The sequence below is a fragment of the Lepus europaeus genome, chromosome 3, assembly GCF_033115175.1.
Source record: "Lepus europaeus isolate LE1 chromosome 3, mLepTim1.pri, whole genome shotgun sequence".
In the NCBI taxonomy this organism is placed as follows: domain Eukaryota; kingdom Metazoa; phylum Chordata; class Mammalia; order Lagomorpha; family Leporidae; genus Lepus; species Lepus europaeus.
This window is the reverse complement of record NC_084829.1, coordinates 15498755-15518664: the sequence shown is the minus strand read 5'-3', so window position 1 is coordinate 15518664 and position 19910 is coordinate 15498755. Positions and strand designations below refer to the sequence as shown.

Below are 19910 nucleotides of genomic sequence, written 5' to 3'. Positions count from 1 at the left end.
TTTCTAGGAGCATTAGCAAGGAGCTGGATGGAAAGTAGAATAGCCAGAACATGAACTGGTGCCCATATGGGATGCTGGCATTGCAGGCAGCGGCTTTACCTGCTACGCCGCAATGCTGGCCCTGAATTCTCTTTTTACTTGTCTAGGAAATACTTTATTTCTTCTTCACTTTTTTTATTTAAAATGACTTATTTATTTGAAAGAGTTACAGAGAGAGAAGGAAAGACAGAGAGAAAGAGAAATGGGGGCAGGGGGGAAGAGAGATTGTCTTCCATCTGCTGGTTCACTCCCCAAATGGCTGCAATGGCCAGGGCTGGGCCAGGGTGAAGCCAGGAGCTTCTTCTGGATCTCCTACATGGGTGCAGGGCCCAAGCACTTGGACCATCTTCCACTACTTTCCCAAGGACGTTTACAGGGAAGTGGATTGGAAGTGGAACAGCCAGGACTTGAACTGGCACCCAGAAAGGATGACAATGTCTCTGGTAGTACCTGCTGCTATACCACAATGCTGGCCTATTCTTAACTTCTTAAAATTTGACTATAATTTGCTTTGGAGAAGATTTTCTTTCTTTCTTTCTTTTTTAAAATAGGATTGGAGTCCTTTGAACTTCCTGTATGTGTATGTCCTTGTATGTTTCAAACTTGAGAAATTTTCAATGATTACTTCAATCAGTATATTCTCAGTGTTTTTTCCTTCTCTTCACCTTTAGGTGTCCTTATAATATGGTTATTTGTTTAATGTTCTAGTACATGTACTCTTCCTTCATTATTTCTTATTTCTTCCTTTATTATTTCTTTGACTGGATTATTTCAAAAGTGTTTTCCTCCAGGTAAGAATTCTTTTCTCTGCTTGGGCTTTTCTGATTTTGAAGCTCCCAGATGAATTTTTCATTTCATTGATTGAAGTTCTCATCTCCAAAATTTACTTCTTTTTAATGATTTTTATCTCTTTACAGTATTTCTCATTCATGTCATCAATTGTTTTCCTCACTTCTTTTAACTGTCTATCTGTACTTGGTTGCATCTCATTTTCCTTAGGATCATTATTTTGAATTCTTTTGCAGGATTTTCATAGATTTCCTACAAATCAAATCTGTTTCTGGAGAACTACTGTGTTCTCTTAGAGATGTTATACTTTTTTTTTCATATTTCCTGTGTCCTTACTCTGACATGTGAACATATGGCATAATAGTTCTTTTTTTATGGAATAAAGTTCACCGGAAAAGAGTTTTTTTGAATGGGGTTTTGACTTGGGTTGATTTGGCTTTGGTTATAGTTGAGTCTAGCAATGTCACTTCTGAATGATTTCTTCACTGCTAATCAGTGTCTGCAGGAGCCATACTTGTCTAGGATGCAGCAGTTTGAGGTAGTCATATAACTGAAGTGGGCATGAGCGTCCAAGGGTGTTTCCTTAGTCCCCGGAGTGTTGGGTGTCAATTACATTAGAGGGTTTTTTAAGCCTTGTTTCTGATGTTGGAGAATACAGTGGACCTATTCTCTTGATCTGACAGACAAGCAAGAGTGATGCTAGGGACCAATAGTTGTAGCCTTTTTACTGTATGATGTGAATGGCACCTCCCCCAGTTTTGGCTGTGTGGGGAGTTAATCTGGGGGTTTTAACACCAACAGCTCAATTCCCAGCCCTGGGAGATGTTAAGGGGACTTTATCCCTTTGCCACAGGGTGCATACAGGATACACTGAGGATTGTGCACTTGCAGTTGACCTGGAGAACTGGAATGTAAGCAGATTCTTCCCTAGGCCCTATAGAGTCTGTTCCAATGACTGAGGAATATGGTACTAATTGTCACAGTCCTGGATCTGCAGGATACATTGTATTCCTTACCCAGGTCTCATACAGTAAATGCCAGTTTTTGCAGGGATTGTGAACTGACAGTAACTAGTCTGAAGCAGAGGAATATAGGCAGTGCCCCCAAGATCCCACAGGAAAGTGTTAGCTGCTACTGGAGTTACCAGCATGATCAGCAACAGTCCCAGAGTTGCAGGGTACAGAGCAGATGGCCTGCAGTTCCCACAGGGCATGTAAGAGTGATGCTTGGGCGTGTGCTCTGGCCTCCCAGCACCCTGTGGTAAGAACTGTGGAATGAACTTTCTCAGGTTTGTTCTCTTGTATTTTTTTTTAACTTTTATTTAATGATTATAAATTTCCAGTGTACAGCTTATGGATTACAATGGCTTCCCCCTCCCATAACTTCCCTCCCACCCGCAACCCTCCCCTCTCCCGCTCCCTCTCCCCTTCCATTCACATCAAGATTCATTTTCAATTCTCTTTATATACAGAAGATCAATTTAGTATAAAGATTTCAACAGTTTGCACCCACATAGAAACACAACGTGAAACATACTGTTTGAGTACTAGCTATAGCATTAAATCAAAATGTACAGCACATTAAGGACAGAGATCCCACATGAGGAGCAAGTGCACAGTGGCTCCTGTTGTTGACCCAACAAATTGACACTCTAGTTTATGGCGCCAGTAACCACCCTAGGCTGTCGTCATGAGTTGCCAAGGCTATGGAAGCCTTCCAAGTTTGCCGACTCTGATCATATTTAGACAAGGTCATAAAAGACAGGGTGAGGATAGTAACCAAGGATCCTAAGAGTGGCATTTACCAGGTTTGAACAATTATACAGCATTAAGTGGGGAAGAGGACCATCAGTACACACAGGTTGGGAGTAGAGCCATTGGTGGTAGAGTAGAGGTTATGATTACAAAGGAATGAGGCCCAAGTACGCTAGACAGGGTCTAGAAAAAAGGACATAGTGATTATTAGAGGAGCTAAGAAAGGTGCTGTCTAAGCTACAATTAAGTTTTCTGATTGAGAGGCAAACAGAACCTGATAGAAGGGGCTTGATAATAATCTGGTGGGCTTTAGGCTTTGTAAGTTAAGAGCCCGGACCTATCTATCTCTTCACATGGGGTATATCCTAAGGGAGGTGTGAAACTCCTAGGGGAAGGCACTCTGTTGACTTTCATTACTTGGCTGGCCTGGGAGGAGAGCTGGCCAGGTAAAGGCAGGGGGCATCTCTAACAAGAAATTTACAGTTCTGCCTGCAATGTTGCTGACCCTGCTTGACCATCCCCTCAGCTGCAATGGTCACTTTGGAAGTTGGGCTGAGTGAAGGGCTTTTCAGCTTAGAGCCAGTAAGATCTGTGGCTCTGACCTGGGCATCCTTCGACTCCAGGGCAGGTCCATTTCCAGTGATTCAACTCTTGGCAGAAGCACAAGCTGACTTCTGCTGAAGCCCAGGCTTACCACATTGAAAGCCACTGCAGTGGACTGGCCTGTTGGGCCTCCTTGAGGGCAGATCACTGTACAGATCAGCCATTAATAGGCCTGCCACCCATTGCTTCTGATGCCTAGCTTTCTTTTCCTCCTGGTTTGTGTTAAAGCAGACCAGAGGATGCAAGTCAAGGGAGTGCCCAAGTCCCATCTCTAATCTTCGGTGGCCTGAACTACAAGTCTATAGTCACAGGCATGTTCTGTAGTAGTTTTTCTAAGGTAGACAATGCCCATGAGGAAAATTATATTCTCACTTTAAAACTTTCTTTCCCTTTGGTCTGAAAGGGAGGTTTTTTTCTACTTACTATATACTTCGCTGATGGCGAAGAGAATCTAGCTATGAGATTATTATTTAAGTTCTTATTTTGGCTATGCTATTACAGAAAAATGTTAGCCATCTCTTTTATAAGGTCTAAAGATTAAATTGTGCGTCCTACAGATTCCTTCATAATAGAATTAGTTTCCTACCTTGAAGAGAATAGAGAAATGAAAGAACAAGTTGGGCTTAGAATAGAGAAATGAGGGAGCAAGTCCTAGATCGCTTGCTGACAATAGCAATATTACATGAATATTTAGCAAACAGTTTCAACCATTAGATAACAACTTAAGAAAACATTTACCAGAAGGTCCAATGCCTTCTATAAATTTTAAGAATCATGTATTTGGAAACACCTCTTAAATATCTAACATGGTGTAGTTTGTTTAACCAGTAAACTTAAGCACAACCATATAAAATGTTTTTAGTTTCTTTCTACCAACAAGTTTAAAACATATGATACACAGATTCAGGTCACACAAATTAAAATGTATCTTTGATTGATTTTAGCAGCTTAAATTTATGGACAATCTTATCTATAAGCCATTTAAAATGAAACTCTTAATAAAATTTCCCCATGTGGACATACAATATGTACACACATATAACATAGCATAATAGACCAATATAGCATTTTAATAATAGCTTTTAAAATCTTTAACTCTTTTTGTAGTTTGCCAATTGATTTGAATTGCTTTTTGTTTTTAGTAACCTCAGTTAACCATACTTTCTCTCAGTTGGTACTGTTAATACATTATTGGCTTCATCTGTTTACAGAGCCGTCCCAAAGTACTGAATACAATAGAAGTGGCTGGAAAAAGTCCATAGGAACCTATAGGAGGACAGCTAAACATAGAACCAACAACGCTTTAGTTTTATGAGCAGCAAATCATATATAACTGTGGATGACAAAAGACTTTAAGTCCCCATGTTTAAAATTATAAACTCATCAGCCAACAAGAGGCACTTGCTTACTTCACAGTATTTTTGAAAGCACCTGTAGGATTTTACAAGTATTTAACCCTTTAGGCCTCTGGGGCTTTCTCATTAAGATAACTATCATGTCTAGTAACACAAGATCATTAGACTTTTCAATTCTCAAACATTTGTATTAATAGCATTTTCCATTATAGAAACTTAAAGTTTGGTACCACATCACATCTTGACAGTACTTCTAATATAATCCAAATAGCCTGATTAGTTGGTGTCTCTATAAGATGAGAGACATAGGTCTTTCGATTTTTTCAGTTGGGCCCAAACTGGAAAAACCAAAGTCCAGGATTTACTGGAAATTTTAGAGACCAGATTGTTTGAAACTTTGATTTTTTTGAATGCCTGTCAAGAATGCCAAGAAGGCTCAAAATCCAAACTATCTGGTTGAAATAAGATTCCTTAAAATCATGACATAACATAGACCAAATTTGATCATTGTTACAAGGTGATTATTCAAATCTTTGAAAATAAGCACATATTTAAATGACCCATAGCTCTTAATAAAAATTCAGCTGTTTTTGAACAATTAGAATTTAACAGACATCAAGAGAACATAATAGATTACTTTAACACATTGCTTTAACAGAGCATCAGAGTTTAATTCTATGTGAAAGAGAAATTGAGCTTCCTGTGATCTTTTGCTGTGAGGTTTCCTTCCTTTCCCTTCTTTCATATTGGTGACCATGTTTGTGTGTTTCTGTGTGTAACACATCTTTAAGCATCTTTTGCAGGGCAGGATGAGTGGCGACAAATTCTTTCAGTTTCTGTTTGCTATGAAAAGTCTTAATTTCACCTTCATTCACAAATGAGAGCTTTGCAGGATATAATATTCTGGGCTGGCAGTTTTTCTCCCTTAGTACCTGGGCTATGTCTCGCCATTCCCTTCTAACTTGTAGGGTTTCTGATGAGAAGTCTGCTGTGAGTCTCATTGGAGATCCTCTAAGAGTAATCTGACGTTTCTCTCTTGCACATTTTAGGATCTTTTCTTTATGTTTCACTGTGGTGAGTTTGATTACAACATGTCGTGGTGAGGATCTCTTTTGGTCATGTTTATTAGGGGTTCTATAAGCTTCCTGTACTAAGATGCCTCTGTCCTTCTCCAAACCTGGGAAATTTTCTGCTAGTATCTCACTGAAAATGCCTTCTAATCTTTTCTGCCTCTCCATGCCTTCAGGAACTCCTAGAACCCGAATGTTGGGTTTTTTAATAGTATCCTGTAGATTCCCAACAATATTTTTTAGATTTCTAATTTCTTCTTCTTTTCTTTGGTTTGCCTGTTTCCTTTCCTGTTCTCTGTCTTCTAAGTCCAATATTCTCTCTTCTGCTTCGCCCATTCTGTTTTTAAGGCTCTCTAATGTGTTTGTCATTTGATCTATTGAATTCTTCATTTCATTATGATTTCTCGTCACTATGACAGTTTCTTGTTCCACTAGTTGTTTCATTTCATTTTGATTCCTCCTTAATATTTCATTTTCATGAGAGAGATTTTCTATCTTGTCCATGAAGGATTTCTGTAGTTCAAGAATTTGTTTCTGAGAACTTCTTAATGTTCTTATCAATTTTTTGAGATCCGCTTCTTGCATTTCTTCGATCTCATCATCTTCATAATCTTGAATTGGGGTGTCTTTTTCATTTGGGGGCGTCATAGTGTCTTCCTTGTTCTTGTTACCTCGGTTTTTGCATTTGTTGTTTGGCATGTTGGAGATATTTGGTTTCTTCACTGTGGTGTTTTTTCTTGTTACACTATGGCTCTATATTAAGTGGACTGTCTGCTTTCGGGGAGCCTTAGAGGCTTGAGATGAGTGTGGCCTGAGAGCTCTGTTTGGTTCCTCAGGGTTGAGGGTGTGTCAAAGATGACACTCCCAGGTTAGGTGTGGTAAATCTCTCTTTCTTTCTTTGATTCAAAAGGGAAGTAATTCCGCACAGCTGAACGTAATTGGAGGTAGTTAGCAGGCAAATGATATAGCCACAGGAGCCAGAGATCAGAAGCTCTTTCCCAAGGACCACACAGGGAATCTCTGCTGCCCTCGGTATGGGCTCCAATTCTCCTGCAGTCTCCCACTGGGTTGCCAAGTTAGATGCTAATCTCCTGTTATTTCACCCCTCCCCCCAGAGTCAGGTTTTTCTGCTAGGCTCAGGGCTGGCGCAGACCTGAGGTCGCCCTGCTTATGACGTATGTCAAAATGGCATCTGCTCTTTGTCTTGCTCGCCTTTGAGAGGTGAGCGGAGAGAGAGAAACTTGTGTCCGTATCGGTCACTTTTTTTTTTCCTCTCTCTCTTCTAGTTAGCCTGGTGAACTTTTCCCCACGGAGTTTCAAGCCTCGTTCCCTCTAGTCTCCTCTTTCCGCTTGCCTGCTGGTGGCTCGGGCTATTGAGGTTCAGCTCACCTCGCGTTCCAACGCTGGTGTGTTGATTCTGCCACTGGTGTCCCGAACTTGGGCTCCCACGCTCTCCACGCAGGTCCACTGTGAATCACTAGTTCAGGAAGAGTTTCCTCTGCTGTTTCTTCCCCTACTCTTCCTTGACCCTGCAGTATCTCCACTTTTATTAACTGTCTCTCCCCCGGACTAATAGTGTGCTCCCTTCCTATTCCGCCATCTTGCCGCTCCCTGTTTTCTTGTATTGAACCTGGGCTGCTGCTGACAAGTAGCCCCAAGAAGCCACAGGGAACTTCCCTAGATGACACAGAGCAAGGAGGTGTAGCTCCAGTGCTTTGGCCCAGAACTCCCAGGACTGTCGGACTCACAGGGGCCTTCCCTCTTTCTTGGAAATTGTCCTTTCTACGTCTGAAGGCTTCTGGCAGAGAAGGGGTGACTTAATTCCTCCTAAGACAAGTGGAGATCAGCAACTTCCCAGGAGCAACACATATCTGGTACTTTGGGGATGGAGGGAGGCAGTGTGGTGTTCCTATTATGAGCAAAGTATTCTTTTGGACAACAAGTCAGCCTTCTAGACTGTAGTTAAAGTCCGTGAAGACTGTGGAATTCTCCCACAGTTTGGGCAGCCATTCTGCAGTAGGGGTTTGTAGTGTTTTCTGCTTACATTTTCTGGAAAGATGGCATGCCCTAGCAGAGAATCTGGGGAAAGATCCCTAGGTGGCAGCAGGAGATGTGACATTTGTTTCTCTCTCTGTTTTCCTTCAGTCTTTTTTATTTATTTATTTATTTATTTATTTGACAGGTAGAGTTACAGACAGTGAGAGAGAGACAGAGAGAGACAGAGAGGAAGGTCTTCCTTTTCCGTTGGTTTACTCCCCAAATGGGCACAATGGCCAGAGCTGCGCCAATCTGAAGCCAGGAGCCAGGTGCTTCTTTCTGGTCTCCCATACGGGTGCATGGGCCCAGGGACTTGGGCCATCCTCCACTGCTATCCCAGGCCACAGCAGAGAGCTGGACTGAAAGAGGAGCAACTGGGACTAGAACCGGCGCCCAAATGGGATGCCGGCACTGCAGGTGGAGGATTAACCTAGTGCACCATGGTGCCAGCCGCTGCCTTCAGTCTTCACACTGTTTGCAGATCTTGTCACTTCTTTACTGAAGTTTTTCCCCTCGTCAGTCTGTTCATTTCTAATATTTGGAACCATTTTCCAACAAGATGATGTCCCTCAACTAGGTAGTCAGGGTAGGAGCGGAGGGCAGTGGCTGCAGGCAGCCCAAGCTGCAGCAATACTAATGAGCTTATTTATCTGCTGGTTTTTGGAGTCTCTTTACCATTTGCAGTTCTCATCTCTTCTTTACTGAAGTGTTCCTCCAGTCAGTCTTCTCAGTTCTAATTTTGTTTATTTAGAATCCTGTTCCAAGCAAGGTGGTGTTTTCTGGCCAGGGCACTGGGGTAGGGGTGGAAGGATGCTGTGTTTCTCTCTCTCTGCTAGTTTTCGGTCTCTGTGCTATTATTCCTGTCACATCTTCACCAAAGCTTTTCCTAGCAGTCTTCTGGAAATGAGTTTTTTCTCTCATTGTTTGAAACTTTTCCTCGCTGAGATTGATGTAGATCCTCTGTTTTCAGCTATGTTCTGTCATTTGTGTTTTGACAAAACGAAACAAAACAAAAAAGTAAAATACATGGGTATATATAATGGACTTAGAAAATTCTTGCCAATTTGTGATAAATCACCACAATTTAAAATAAAAAAGACAATACTGCAATTTATTGCCTTGAACAGTAATAGAGATGTTTGGGCATAGACTATCTGAACAGAGCAGCTTATTAGTGTTATATAGTTTGAGGGGAAGAATGGAATTTAACAACTGATAGGATTGCAAAGGCATAAGGGGATTGATATCAATCTGTCACAGCAGCTTGGTTATCAGAGCAGGACTGCTGTTAATTGGTTGGCACTCAAGGTGTATTTACAATGTGAGCTAGTGTCTAATTAGCTGTCTTTGTTTTTTTATCCTATTTTCTTTTTTAAATTTTTTTAATTTAAATCTTTAAAAAATTAATTAATTTAATTATTTTAATTAAGGAATTATACAAACTTCATGCATTTCATATATACAAATTTAGGAACATAGTGATTCTACCCACTCTATCCTCCCTCCCACCCCCACAACCACCCTTCTTCCTCCCTTTCCTATTCCCATTCTTATTGTTTAAGCTTTATTTATGTACTTGTAGGTAGAGTTACAGAGAGAGAGAAAATATTCCATCCACTGGTTCAAGCCCAAATGGCCACAATGGCTGAAACTGGGCCAATCCAAAGCAAGGAGCTAGGACCTTCTTCTGGGCTACCCTTGCAGGTTAAGGGCCCAAACACTTGGGTCATCTTCTACTGCTTTCTCAGGCCATAAGCAGAGAATTGGATTGGAAGAGGAGAAGCCAGGACACAAATGGGTGCCTATATGGGAGGCTGGTGACATAGGCGGAGGCTTAATCTACTATGCCACGGTGCTAGCCCCTTCAGTTAGCCTTATACTCATAAGATTAATCCTACACTAGGTAAAGAGTCCAAACAATAGTATGAAGATTTAAAAAAATTCTGTTCCTCAACAGTCGAGTCAAGGGCTATTCAAAATCATCGCTTTTCAAAGTGTCAATTTCACTTCTATAGATCACCTTTTAGGTACTCTATTAGTTACCACAGATCAGGGAGAACGTATGGCATTTGGGGATGGGCTTATTTCACTGAGTATAATGATTTCCAGTTGTATCCATTGTGTTGCAAATGACAGGATTTCATTTTTTAACTGCTGTGAAGTATTTCACAGTGTATATATACTATAATGTCTTTATCCAGTCTTCAGATGATGAACATCTGGGTTGATTCCATACCTCAGCTATTGTGAATTGAGCTGCAATAAACATAGGAGTATAGATAACTCTTTCATATGCTGATTTCTTTAAGTTTGAATAAATTCACAGGAGTGGAATGCCTGAGTCATATGGTAGGTCTATATTCAGATTTCTGAAGTATTGCCATACTGTCTTGCACAGTGACTGGACCAGTTTACATTCCAACCAATGGTGGGTTAGGGTACGATTTTCCCCACATCCTCATCAGCATTTGTTATTTGTTGATTTCTCTATGAAAGTCATTCTAACTGGGATGAGGTGGAACCTCATTGTGATTTTGCTTTGAATTTCCCTGATGGCTAGTGATCCTGAACATTTTCTCATGTGTCTGTTGAACATTTGAATTTCCTCTCTTGAAAAATACCTGTTCAGACCCTTTTCCCATTTCTTAACTGTATTATTTCTTTTGTTGTTGAGTTTCTCGAGCTCTTTATAGATTCTGGATATTAATCCTTTATCAGGGACTGGCGCTGTAGCATGGTGGGTAAAGCTGCTGCCTACAGTGCCAACATTCCATGTGAGCATTGGTTCAAGACCTGGCTGCTTCACTTCAGATTCAGCTCTCTGCTGTGGCCTGGGAAGGCAGTAGAGGATGGCCCAAGTCCTTGGACCTCTGCACTCATATGGGAGACCTGGAGGAAGCTCCTGGCTCCTGGCTTCGGATCGGTGCAGCTCCCGCTGATGCGGCCAATTCAGGAGTGAACCAGCAGATGGAAGACCTCTCTCTCTCTCTCTCTCTGCCTCTCCTTCTATCTCTGTGTAACTTTTTCAAATAAATAAATAAATCTTTTTAAAAAATCCTGTATTAGTTGCATAGTTTGCAAATATTTTCTCCCATTCTGTTGGTTGACTCTTCACTTTGCTGAATGTTTCTTTTGCAGTCCAGAAGCTTCTCAGTTTGATTTAACCCCATTTGTCAATTCTGGCTTTGATTGTGCCTAGAACTCTTTGCCAATGTCAGTGTCTTCTAGGGTTTCCTCAATGTTCTCTAGTAATTTGATGATATCAGTTTATAAATTGAGGTTTTTAATCCATTTTGAGTGGATATTTGTGTATTATGTATAATAGAGGTCTTGTTTCATACCTCTGCAAGCGGAGGTCCAGTTTTCCCAGCACCCTTTGTTGAAGAGACTGTCCTTGCTCCAGGGATTGATTTTAGCTCCTTTGTTAAAGATGCATGCGTGGATTTGTGGAGTTTCTATTTAATTCAGTTGCTGTCCACATCTGTTTTTGTGCCAATAGTAGGCTGTTTTGAATATAATTGCCCTATAGTATGTTTTGAGATCTGATACTGTGATGCCATCATCTTTTTTTGTTGTTTAAGATTGCTTTGGCTATTCCTGATCTCTTGTTTCCATATGAATTTTAACTTCATGTTTTCTAGATCTGAGAAGAATGTTGGTATTTTGATTGGGATTGTATTGAATCTGTGAATTGCTTTCAGTAGTATGGACATTCTGATGATGTGATTCTTCTAATCTTTGATCATGAAAGATTTTTCCATTTTTTTTTTGTTTCTTCTGTTTCTTTAATGTTTTGTAGTTCTCATTGTGGAGATCTTTGATGTCCTTGGTTAAATTTACTCCAAGGTATTTGATTTTTTGGATTGTGAATGGGATTGATCTTAGAAGTTCTTTCTCAGCTATGACATTGTCTGTGTATGCAAAGGCTATTGATTTTTGTGTTAATTTTAGATTCTGCCACTTTACCAAACTCTTTTATGAGTTCCAGTAGTCTCTCAGTAGAGTCTTTTGGATCCTCTATATATAGAATCATGTCATCTGCAAATAGGGATAGCTTGATTTCCTCCTTCCCAATTTGTATCCCTCTGATTTCCTTTTTGACTAATGGCTCTGGGTAAAACTTCCAGAACTATATTGAATAGCAATGGTGAGAATGGGCATTCTTGTCTGGTTCTGGATCTTAGTGGGAATGCTCCCAGTTTTTCTTCACTCAGTATGATGCTGGCCATGGGTTTGTCATAGACTGCCTCAACTGTGTTAAGGAATATTCCTTCTATACCCAATTTGCTTAGAATTTTCGTCATGAAAGGGGTTGTATTTTATCAAATGCTTTCTCTGCATCTGTTGAGATATTCATATAGTTTTTATTCTTCTGTTTGTTATTGTGATGTATCACATTGATTGATTTGCAAAAGTTGAACCTTGGACCAGGGATAAATCCCATTGGTCCAAGGTAATGAACTCTCTGATGTGTTGTTGGATTCGATTAGCTAGTATTTTATTGAGAATTTTTGCATATATGTTCATCAAGGATATTGGTCTATAGTTCTCTTTCTCTGTTGTATCTTTTTATGGTTTAGGAATAAAGGGAGTGCTGGCTTCATAGAAGGATTTTAGAAAGATTCCTTCCTTTCAGTTGTCTTGAATAGCTTGAGAAGAATTGGAATTAGTTCTTCAGTAAAAGTGAAACCATGGGGCTGCCACTGTGGCATAGTAGGTAAGACTGCCTCCTGTAATGCCAGCATCCCATGTGGGCTCCAGTTCGAGTCCCAACTGCACTGCTCCACTTCCAATCAAACTCTCTGCTATGTCCTGGGAAAGCAATAGAAGAGGACCCAAGTGTTTGGGCCCCTGCACCCACGTGGGAGACTGGAAGAAGCTCCTGGCTCCTGGCTTCGGATAGGCTGAGTCTGATAGCAGCAGAATGAAGCCACTGCAGCCATTTGGTGAGTGAACCATCAGATGCTCTCTTTCCCTGCCTCTGCCTCTCCGTAACTCTGCCTTTCAAATAAATAAATAAATCTTTTATTTAAAAAAAAAAGGGAAGCTAGCGTGAAGTCATCCTGCCCTGGACTCTTCTTTTTTGGGAGGGCCTTTATTAGGAATTCAATCTCCATCTTGGTCATTGGTTTTCTTTGTCTTCATGACTCATTTTTGGTAGATTGTATGTGTTCACAAATCTATCCATTTCTCCTAGGTTTCTGGATTCCTTAGCATAGAGCTCTTTGTTTTTTTTTCTTTTTTTTTGAATTTTTTTTATTAAACTTTTATTTAATGAATATAAATTTCCAAAGTATAGCTTATGGGTTACAATGGCTTCCCCCCTCCCATAACTTCCCTCCCGCCCGCAACTCTCCCCTTTCCCGCTCCCTTTCCCCTTCCATTCATGTAAAGATTCATTTTCAATTCTCTTTGTATACAGAAGATCAGTTTAGTATATATTAGGTAAAGATTTCAACATTTTGCCCAGATAGCAACATAAAGTGAAAAAACTACCATTGGATTACTAATTATAGCATTAAATAGCAATGTACAGCACATTAAAGACAGAGATCCTACATAAATTTTTTTTCAAATTAATTAATTTTCTATGCCATTTCCATTTGAACACCAGGTTGCTTTTTTTTTTTATTTCCAATTCTCTTTATATACAGAAGATCACTTCAGTATATAATTAGTAAAGACCTCATCAGTTTGTGCCCACACAGAAATGCAAAGTATAAAAATACTGTTTCAGTACAAGTTATAGCATCACTTGGCTTTAGACGACACATTAGGGACAGATCCCACATGGGGTGTAAGTACACAGTGACTCCTGTTGCTGATTTAACAATTTGACACTCCTGTTCATGGCGTCAGTAATCTCCCTAGGCTCTAGTCATGAGTTGCCAGGGCTATGGAAGCCTTTAGAGTTCGCTGACTTTGATCTTATTCGATAGGGTCATAGTCAAAGTGGAAGTTCTCTCCTCCCTTCGGAGAAGGGTACCTCCTTCTTTGATGGCCCCGTTCTTTCCACTGGGATCTCACTCACAGAGATCATTCATTTAGGTCTTTTTTTTTCCATGATATCTTGGCTTTCCATGCCTGCTATACTCTCATGGGCTCTTCAGCCAGATCTGAATGCCTTGAGGGCTGATTCTGAGGCCAGAGTGTTGTTTAGGACATCTGCCATCCTATGAGTCTGCTGTGTATCCCGCTTCCCATGTTGGATCTTTCTCTCCCTTTTTGATTCTATCAGTTAGTATTAGCAGATACTTGTCTTGTTTGTGTGATCTCTTTGACTCTTAGAGCTATCAGAGCTATCAATTGTGAGCTGAAATTGATCACTTGGACTAGTGCGATGGCATTGGTACATGCCATCTTGATGGGATTGTGTTGGAATCCCCTGGCACATTTCTAACTCCACCATTTGCGGCCAGTCCGATTGAGCATGTTCCAAATTGTTCATCTCCTCCCTCTCTTTTTCCACTCTTAGATTTAACAGGGATCACTTTTCAGTTAAAATTTAAACACCTAAGAATAATTGTGTGTTAATTACTGAGTTCAACCAATAGTACTAGAACAACAACAACAACAACAAATACTAAAAAGGATAAAGTATTACATTGTACATCTAAAGTCAGGTCAGGAGCTGATCAGTTCATTGTTGCTTATAGTGTCCATTTCACTTAACAGGTTTCCCCTTTGGCGCTCAGTTGTCACCGATCAGGGAAAACAAATGATATTTTTCTCTTTGGGACTGGCTTAATTCACTCAGCATGATGTTTTCCAGATTGCTCCATCTTGTTGCAAATGACTGGGTTTCGTTGTTTCTTACTGCTGTATAGTATTCTATGGAGTACATGTCCCATAATTTCTTTATCCACTCTACTGTTGATGGGCATTTGGGTTGGTTCCAGGTCTTAGCTATTGTGAATTGAGCTGCAATAAACATTAATGTGCAGATGGCTTTTTTATTTGCCAAATTAATTTCCTTTGGTTAAATTCCAAGGAGTGGGATGGCTGGGTTGTATGGTAGGGTTATGTTCAGGTTTCTGAGGAATCTCCAGACAGACTTCCATAGTGGCTTAACCAGTTTGCATTCCCACCAACAGTGGGTTAGTGTCCCTTTTTCCCCACATCCTCTCCAGCATCTGTTGTTGGTAGATTTCTGAATGTGAGCCATTCTCACCGGGGTGAGATGGAACCTCATTGTGGTTTTGATTTGCATTTCTCTGATTGCTAGTGATCTTGAACATTTTTCCATGTGTCTGTTGGCCATTTGGATTTCCTCTTTCGAAAAATGTCTATTGAGGTCCTTGGCCCATCTCTTAAGTGGGTTGTTTGTTTTGTTGTTGTGGATTTTCTTGATTTCTTTGTAGATTCTGGTTATCAATCCTTTATCTGTAGTATAGTTTGCGAATATTTTTTCCCATTCTGTTGGTTGCCTCTTCACTTTCCTGACTGTTTCTTTTGAAGTACAGAAACTTCTCAATTTGATGCAATCCCAAATGTTAATTTTGGTTTTGACTGCCTGTGCTGTTGGAGTATTTTCCAGGAAGTCTTTGCCTGTGCCTATATCTTGCAGGGTTTCTCCAATGCTCTCTAATAATTTGATGGTTTCGGGTCGTAGATTTAAGTCTTTAATCCATGTTGAGTGAATTTTTGTGTAAGGTGATAGGTATGGGTCTTGCTTCAAGCTTCTGCATGTGGAAATCCAATTTTCCCAGCACCATTTATTGAATAGACTGTCCTTATTCCAGGGATTAGATTTGGATCTTTGGTCAAATATAAGTTGGCTGTAGATGTTTGGATTGATTTCTGGTGTTTCTATTCTGTTCCATTGGTCTATCCATCTGTTTCTGTACCAGTACCATGCTGTTTTGATAACAACTGCCCTGTAGTATGTCCTAAAATCAGGTATTGTGATGCCTCCAGCTTTGTTTTTGTTGTACAGGATTGCTTTAGCTATTCGAGGTCTTCTGTGTCTCCATATGAATTTCAGCATCATTTTTTCCAGATCTGAGAAGAAGGTCTTCGGGATCTTGATGGGTATTGCATTGAATGTATAAATTGTTTTTGGGAGAATAGACATTTTGATGATATTGATTCTTCCAATCCTTGAGCATGGAAGATTTCTCCATTTTTTGGTATCCTCTTCTATTTCTTTCTGTAAGGTTTTGTAGTTTTCATCGTAGAGATCTTTAACGTCTTTGGTTAAGTTTATTCCAAGGTATTTGATTGTTTTTGTAGCTATTGTGAATGGGATTGATTTTAGAAGTTCTTCCTCAGCCGTGGCATTGCCTGTGTATACAAAGGCTGTTGATTTTTGTGCATTGATTTTATATCCTGCTACTTTGCCAAACTCTTCGATGAGTTCCAGCAGTCTCTTAGTAGAGTTCTTTGGGTCCCCTAAATAAAGAATCATATCATCTGCAAAGAGGGATAGTTTGAGTTCGTCCTCCCGATTTGTATCCCTTTAATTTCTTTTTCTTGCCTAATAGCTCTGGCCAAAACTTCCAGAACTATATTGAATAGCAGTGGTGAGAGAGGGCATCCCTGTCTGGTACCAGATTTCAGTGGAAATGCTTCCAACTTTTCCCCATTCAATAGGATGTTGGCCATGGGTTTTTCATATATTGCTTTGATTGTATTAAGGAATGTTCCTTCCATACCCAGTTTGCTTAGAGTTTTCATCATGAAAGGGTGTTGTATTTTATCAAATGCTTTCTCTGTGTCTATTGAGAGAATCATATGGTTTTTCTTCTGCAGTCTGTTAATGTAGTGTATTACGTTGATTGTTTTGCGAATGTTGAACCATCCCTGCATACCGGGGATGAATCCCACTTGGTCTGGGTGGATGATCTTTCTGATGTGTTGTTGCATTCTATTGGCCAGAATTTTATTGAGTATTTTTGCATCTATGTTCATCAGGGATATTGGTCTGTAATTCTCTTTCAATGTTGCGTCTCTTTCTGGCTTAGGAATTAAGGTGATGGTGGCTTCATAGAAAGAATTTGGGAGGATTCCCTCTTTTTCGATTGCTCTGAATAGTTTGAGAAGAATTGGAGTTAGTTCTTCTCTAAATGTCTGGTAGAACTCAGCAGTGAATCCATCTGGCCCTGGGCTTTTCTTTGTTGGGAAGGCCTTTATTACTGTTTCAATTTCTGTGTCAGTTATTGGTCTGTTTAGGTTTTCTATGTCTTCCTGGCTCAATTTAGGGAGGTTGTATGTGTCCAAGAATCTGTCCATTTCTGATAGATTTCCCTGTTTGCTGGCATACAAGTCCTTGTAGTAATTTCTGATGATTCTTTTTATTTCTGTGGCGTCTGTTGTTACGTTTCCCATTTCATCTCTGATCCTATTGATTTGGGTCTTTTCTCTTCTTTTTTTAGTTAGTTGGGCCAATGGGGTGTCAATTTTGTTTATTTTTTCAAAAAACCAGCTCCTCGTTTGGCTGATTTTTTGTAATGTTTTTTTTGGATTCAATCCTGTTGATTTCTTCTCTGATTTTAATTATGTCTCTTCTCCTACTGGGATTGGGTTTGGTTTGCTGCAGATTTTCTAGATCCTTGAGATGACTTGAAAGCTCATCTATTTGGTGCCTTTCCAATTTCTTGATGTAGGCACCTATTGATATAAACTTTCCTCTTAACACTGCTTTTGTTGTATCCCATAGGTTTTGGTATGTTGTGCTGTTATCCTCATTTACTTCCAGAAAATTTTTGATTTCTCTTTTAATTTCTTCTATGACCCATTGTTCATTCAGGAGCATGTTGTTCAATCTCCATGTGTTTGCACGTGCTCTAGTAATTCCTGAGTTGCTAATTTCCAATTTCATTCCTTTGTGGTCTGAGAAGCTGCATGGTATGATTCTAATTCTTTTGAATTTGCTGAGACTTGCTTTATGGCCTAGTGTGTGGTCAATCCTAGAGAGGGTTCCATGTACTGCTGAGAAGAATGTAAAGTCCTTAGATGTAGGATGAAATGTTCTGTACATATCTGTTAGATCCATTTGGGCTATAGTGTCATTTAAATCTACTGTCTCCTTGTTGATCTTCCGTCCTGTTGATCTGTCTATCTCTGAGAGTGTAGTATTGAAGTCCCCCAGTACTATTGTATTGGGGTCTAAGTCTCCCTTTAAGTCCCTTAACAAGTCTTTTAAATAGCTGGTGCCCTGTAATTAGGTGCATATACGTTGATAATCATTATATCTTCCTGTTGAATGGATCCCTTAATCATTATATAGTGCCCCTCTTTGTCTCTCCTAACAGTTTTTGTGGTAAAGTTTATGTTGTCCGATATTAAGATGGCTACGCCCGCTCTCTTTTCATTTCTGTTGGCGTGGTATATCTTTTTCCAGCCTTTCACTCTCAGCCTGTATGGATCATTGTTGGATAGATGGGTTTCTTGTAAGCAGCAAAAGGATGGGTTTTGTTCCTTAACCCAATCAGCCAATCGGTGTCTTTTAACTGGACAGTTCAAGCCATTAACATTCAATGTGACTATTGAGAAGGAGTAACTTTGCCCTGCCATTAGCCAAAGATACTTTCTAATATATGGTTTGAGATTCCTGTGATCTTTTGGTGTGAGGTTTCCTACCTTTACCTTCTTTCATATTGGTGACCGTGTTTCTGTGTTTCTGTATGTAACACATCTTTAAGCATCTTTTGCAGGGCTGGACGAGTGGCGACAAATTCTTTCAATGTCTGTTTGCTGTGAAAGGTCTTTATTTCACCTTCATTCATAAATGAGAGCTTTGCAGGATATAATATTCTGGGCTGGCAGTTTTTCTCTCTTAGTACCTGGGCTATGTCTCGCCATTCTCTCCTAGCTTGCAGGGTTTCTGATGAGAAGTCAGCTGTGAGTCTAATTGGAGATCCTCTGAGAGTAATCTGGCGTTTCTCTCTTGCACATTTTAGGATCTTTTCTTTGTGTTTCACTGTGGTGAGTTTGATTACAACGTGTCGTGGTGAGGATCTCTTTTGGTCATGTTTATTAGGGGTTCTATGAGCTTCCTGTATTAGGATGTCTCTGTCTTTCTCCAAACCTGGGAAATTTTCTGCTATTATCTCACTAAAAAGGCCTTCTAATCCTTTCTCTCTCTCCATGCCTTCAGGAACTCCTAGAACCCGAATGTTGGGTTTTTTAAGGGTATCCTGTAGATTCCTGACAGTATTTTTTAGATTTCTGATTTCTTCTTCTTTTCTTTGATTTGATTGTTTCCTTTCCTGTTCTCTGTCTTCTAAGTCTGATATTCTCTCTTCTGCTTCGTCCATTCTGTTTTTAAGACTCTCTAATGTGTTTGTCATTTGATCTATTGAATTCTTCATTTCATTATGATTTCTCATCACTATCACCATTTCTTGTTCCACTAGTTGTTTCATTTCATTTTGATTCCTCCTTAATATTTCATTTTCACGAGAGAGATTTTCTATCTTGTCCATGAAGGATTTCTGTAGTTCAAGAATTTGTTTTTGAGAACTTCTTAATGTTCTTATCAATTTTTTGAGATCCGCTTCTTGCATTTCTTCGATCTCATCATCTTCATAATCTTGAATTGGGGTGTCTTTTTCATTTGGGGGTGTCATAGCGTCTTCCTTGTTCTTGTTACCTCGGTTTTTGCGTTTGTTGTTTGGCATGTTGGAGATATTTGGTTTCTTCACTGTGGTGTTTTTTCTTGTTACACTATGGCTCTATATTAAGTGGACTGTCTGCTTTCAGTGGTGCCTTAGAAGCTTGAGATGAGTGTGGACTGAGAGCTGTGTTTGGTTCCTCAGGGCTGAGGGTGTGTCAAAGATGACACTCCCAGGTTAGGTGTGGTAAATCTCTCTCTTTTTTGATTCAAAAGGGAAGTAATTCCTCACAGCTGAACGTAATTGGAGGTAGTTAGCAGGCAAATGATATAGCCACAGGAGCCAGAGATCAGAAGCTCTTTCCCAAGGACCACACAGGGAATCTCTGCTGCCCTCGGTATGGGCTCCAATTCTCCTGCAGTCTCCCACTGGGTTGCCAAGTTAGATGCTAATCTCCTGTTATTTCACCCCTCCCCCCAGAGTCAGGTTTTTCTGCTAGGCTCAGGGCTGGTGCAGACCTGAGGTCGCCCTGCTTATGACGTATGTCCAAAATGGTGCCTGCTCTGTCTTGCTCGCCTTTGAGAGGTGAGCGGAGAGAGAGAAACTTGTGTCCGTATCGGTCGCTTTTTTTTATTTTTTTTCCTCTCTCTCTTCTAGTTAGCCTGGTGAACTTTTCCCCACGAAGTTTCAAGCCTCGTTCCCTCTAGC

The 19910-nt window shown here is 40.1% G+C and overlaps 1 protein-coding gene across 4 annotated transcripts in view; it reads left to right on the top strand.

The window, feature by feature from the left end:
- Nucleotides 1-19910, top strand: part of LOC133754136 (ankyrin repeat domain-containing protein 26-like) — an 80078-nt gene that overhangs the window by 3570 nt on the left and 56598 nt on the right. The gene's annotated exons all lie outside the window — the stretch shown is intronic.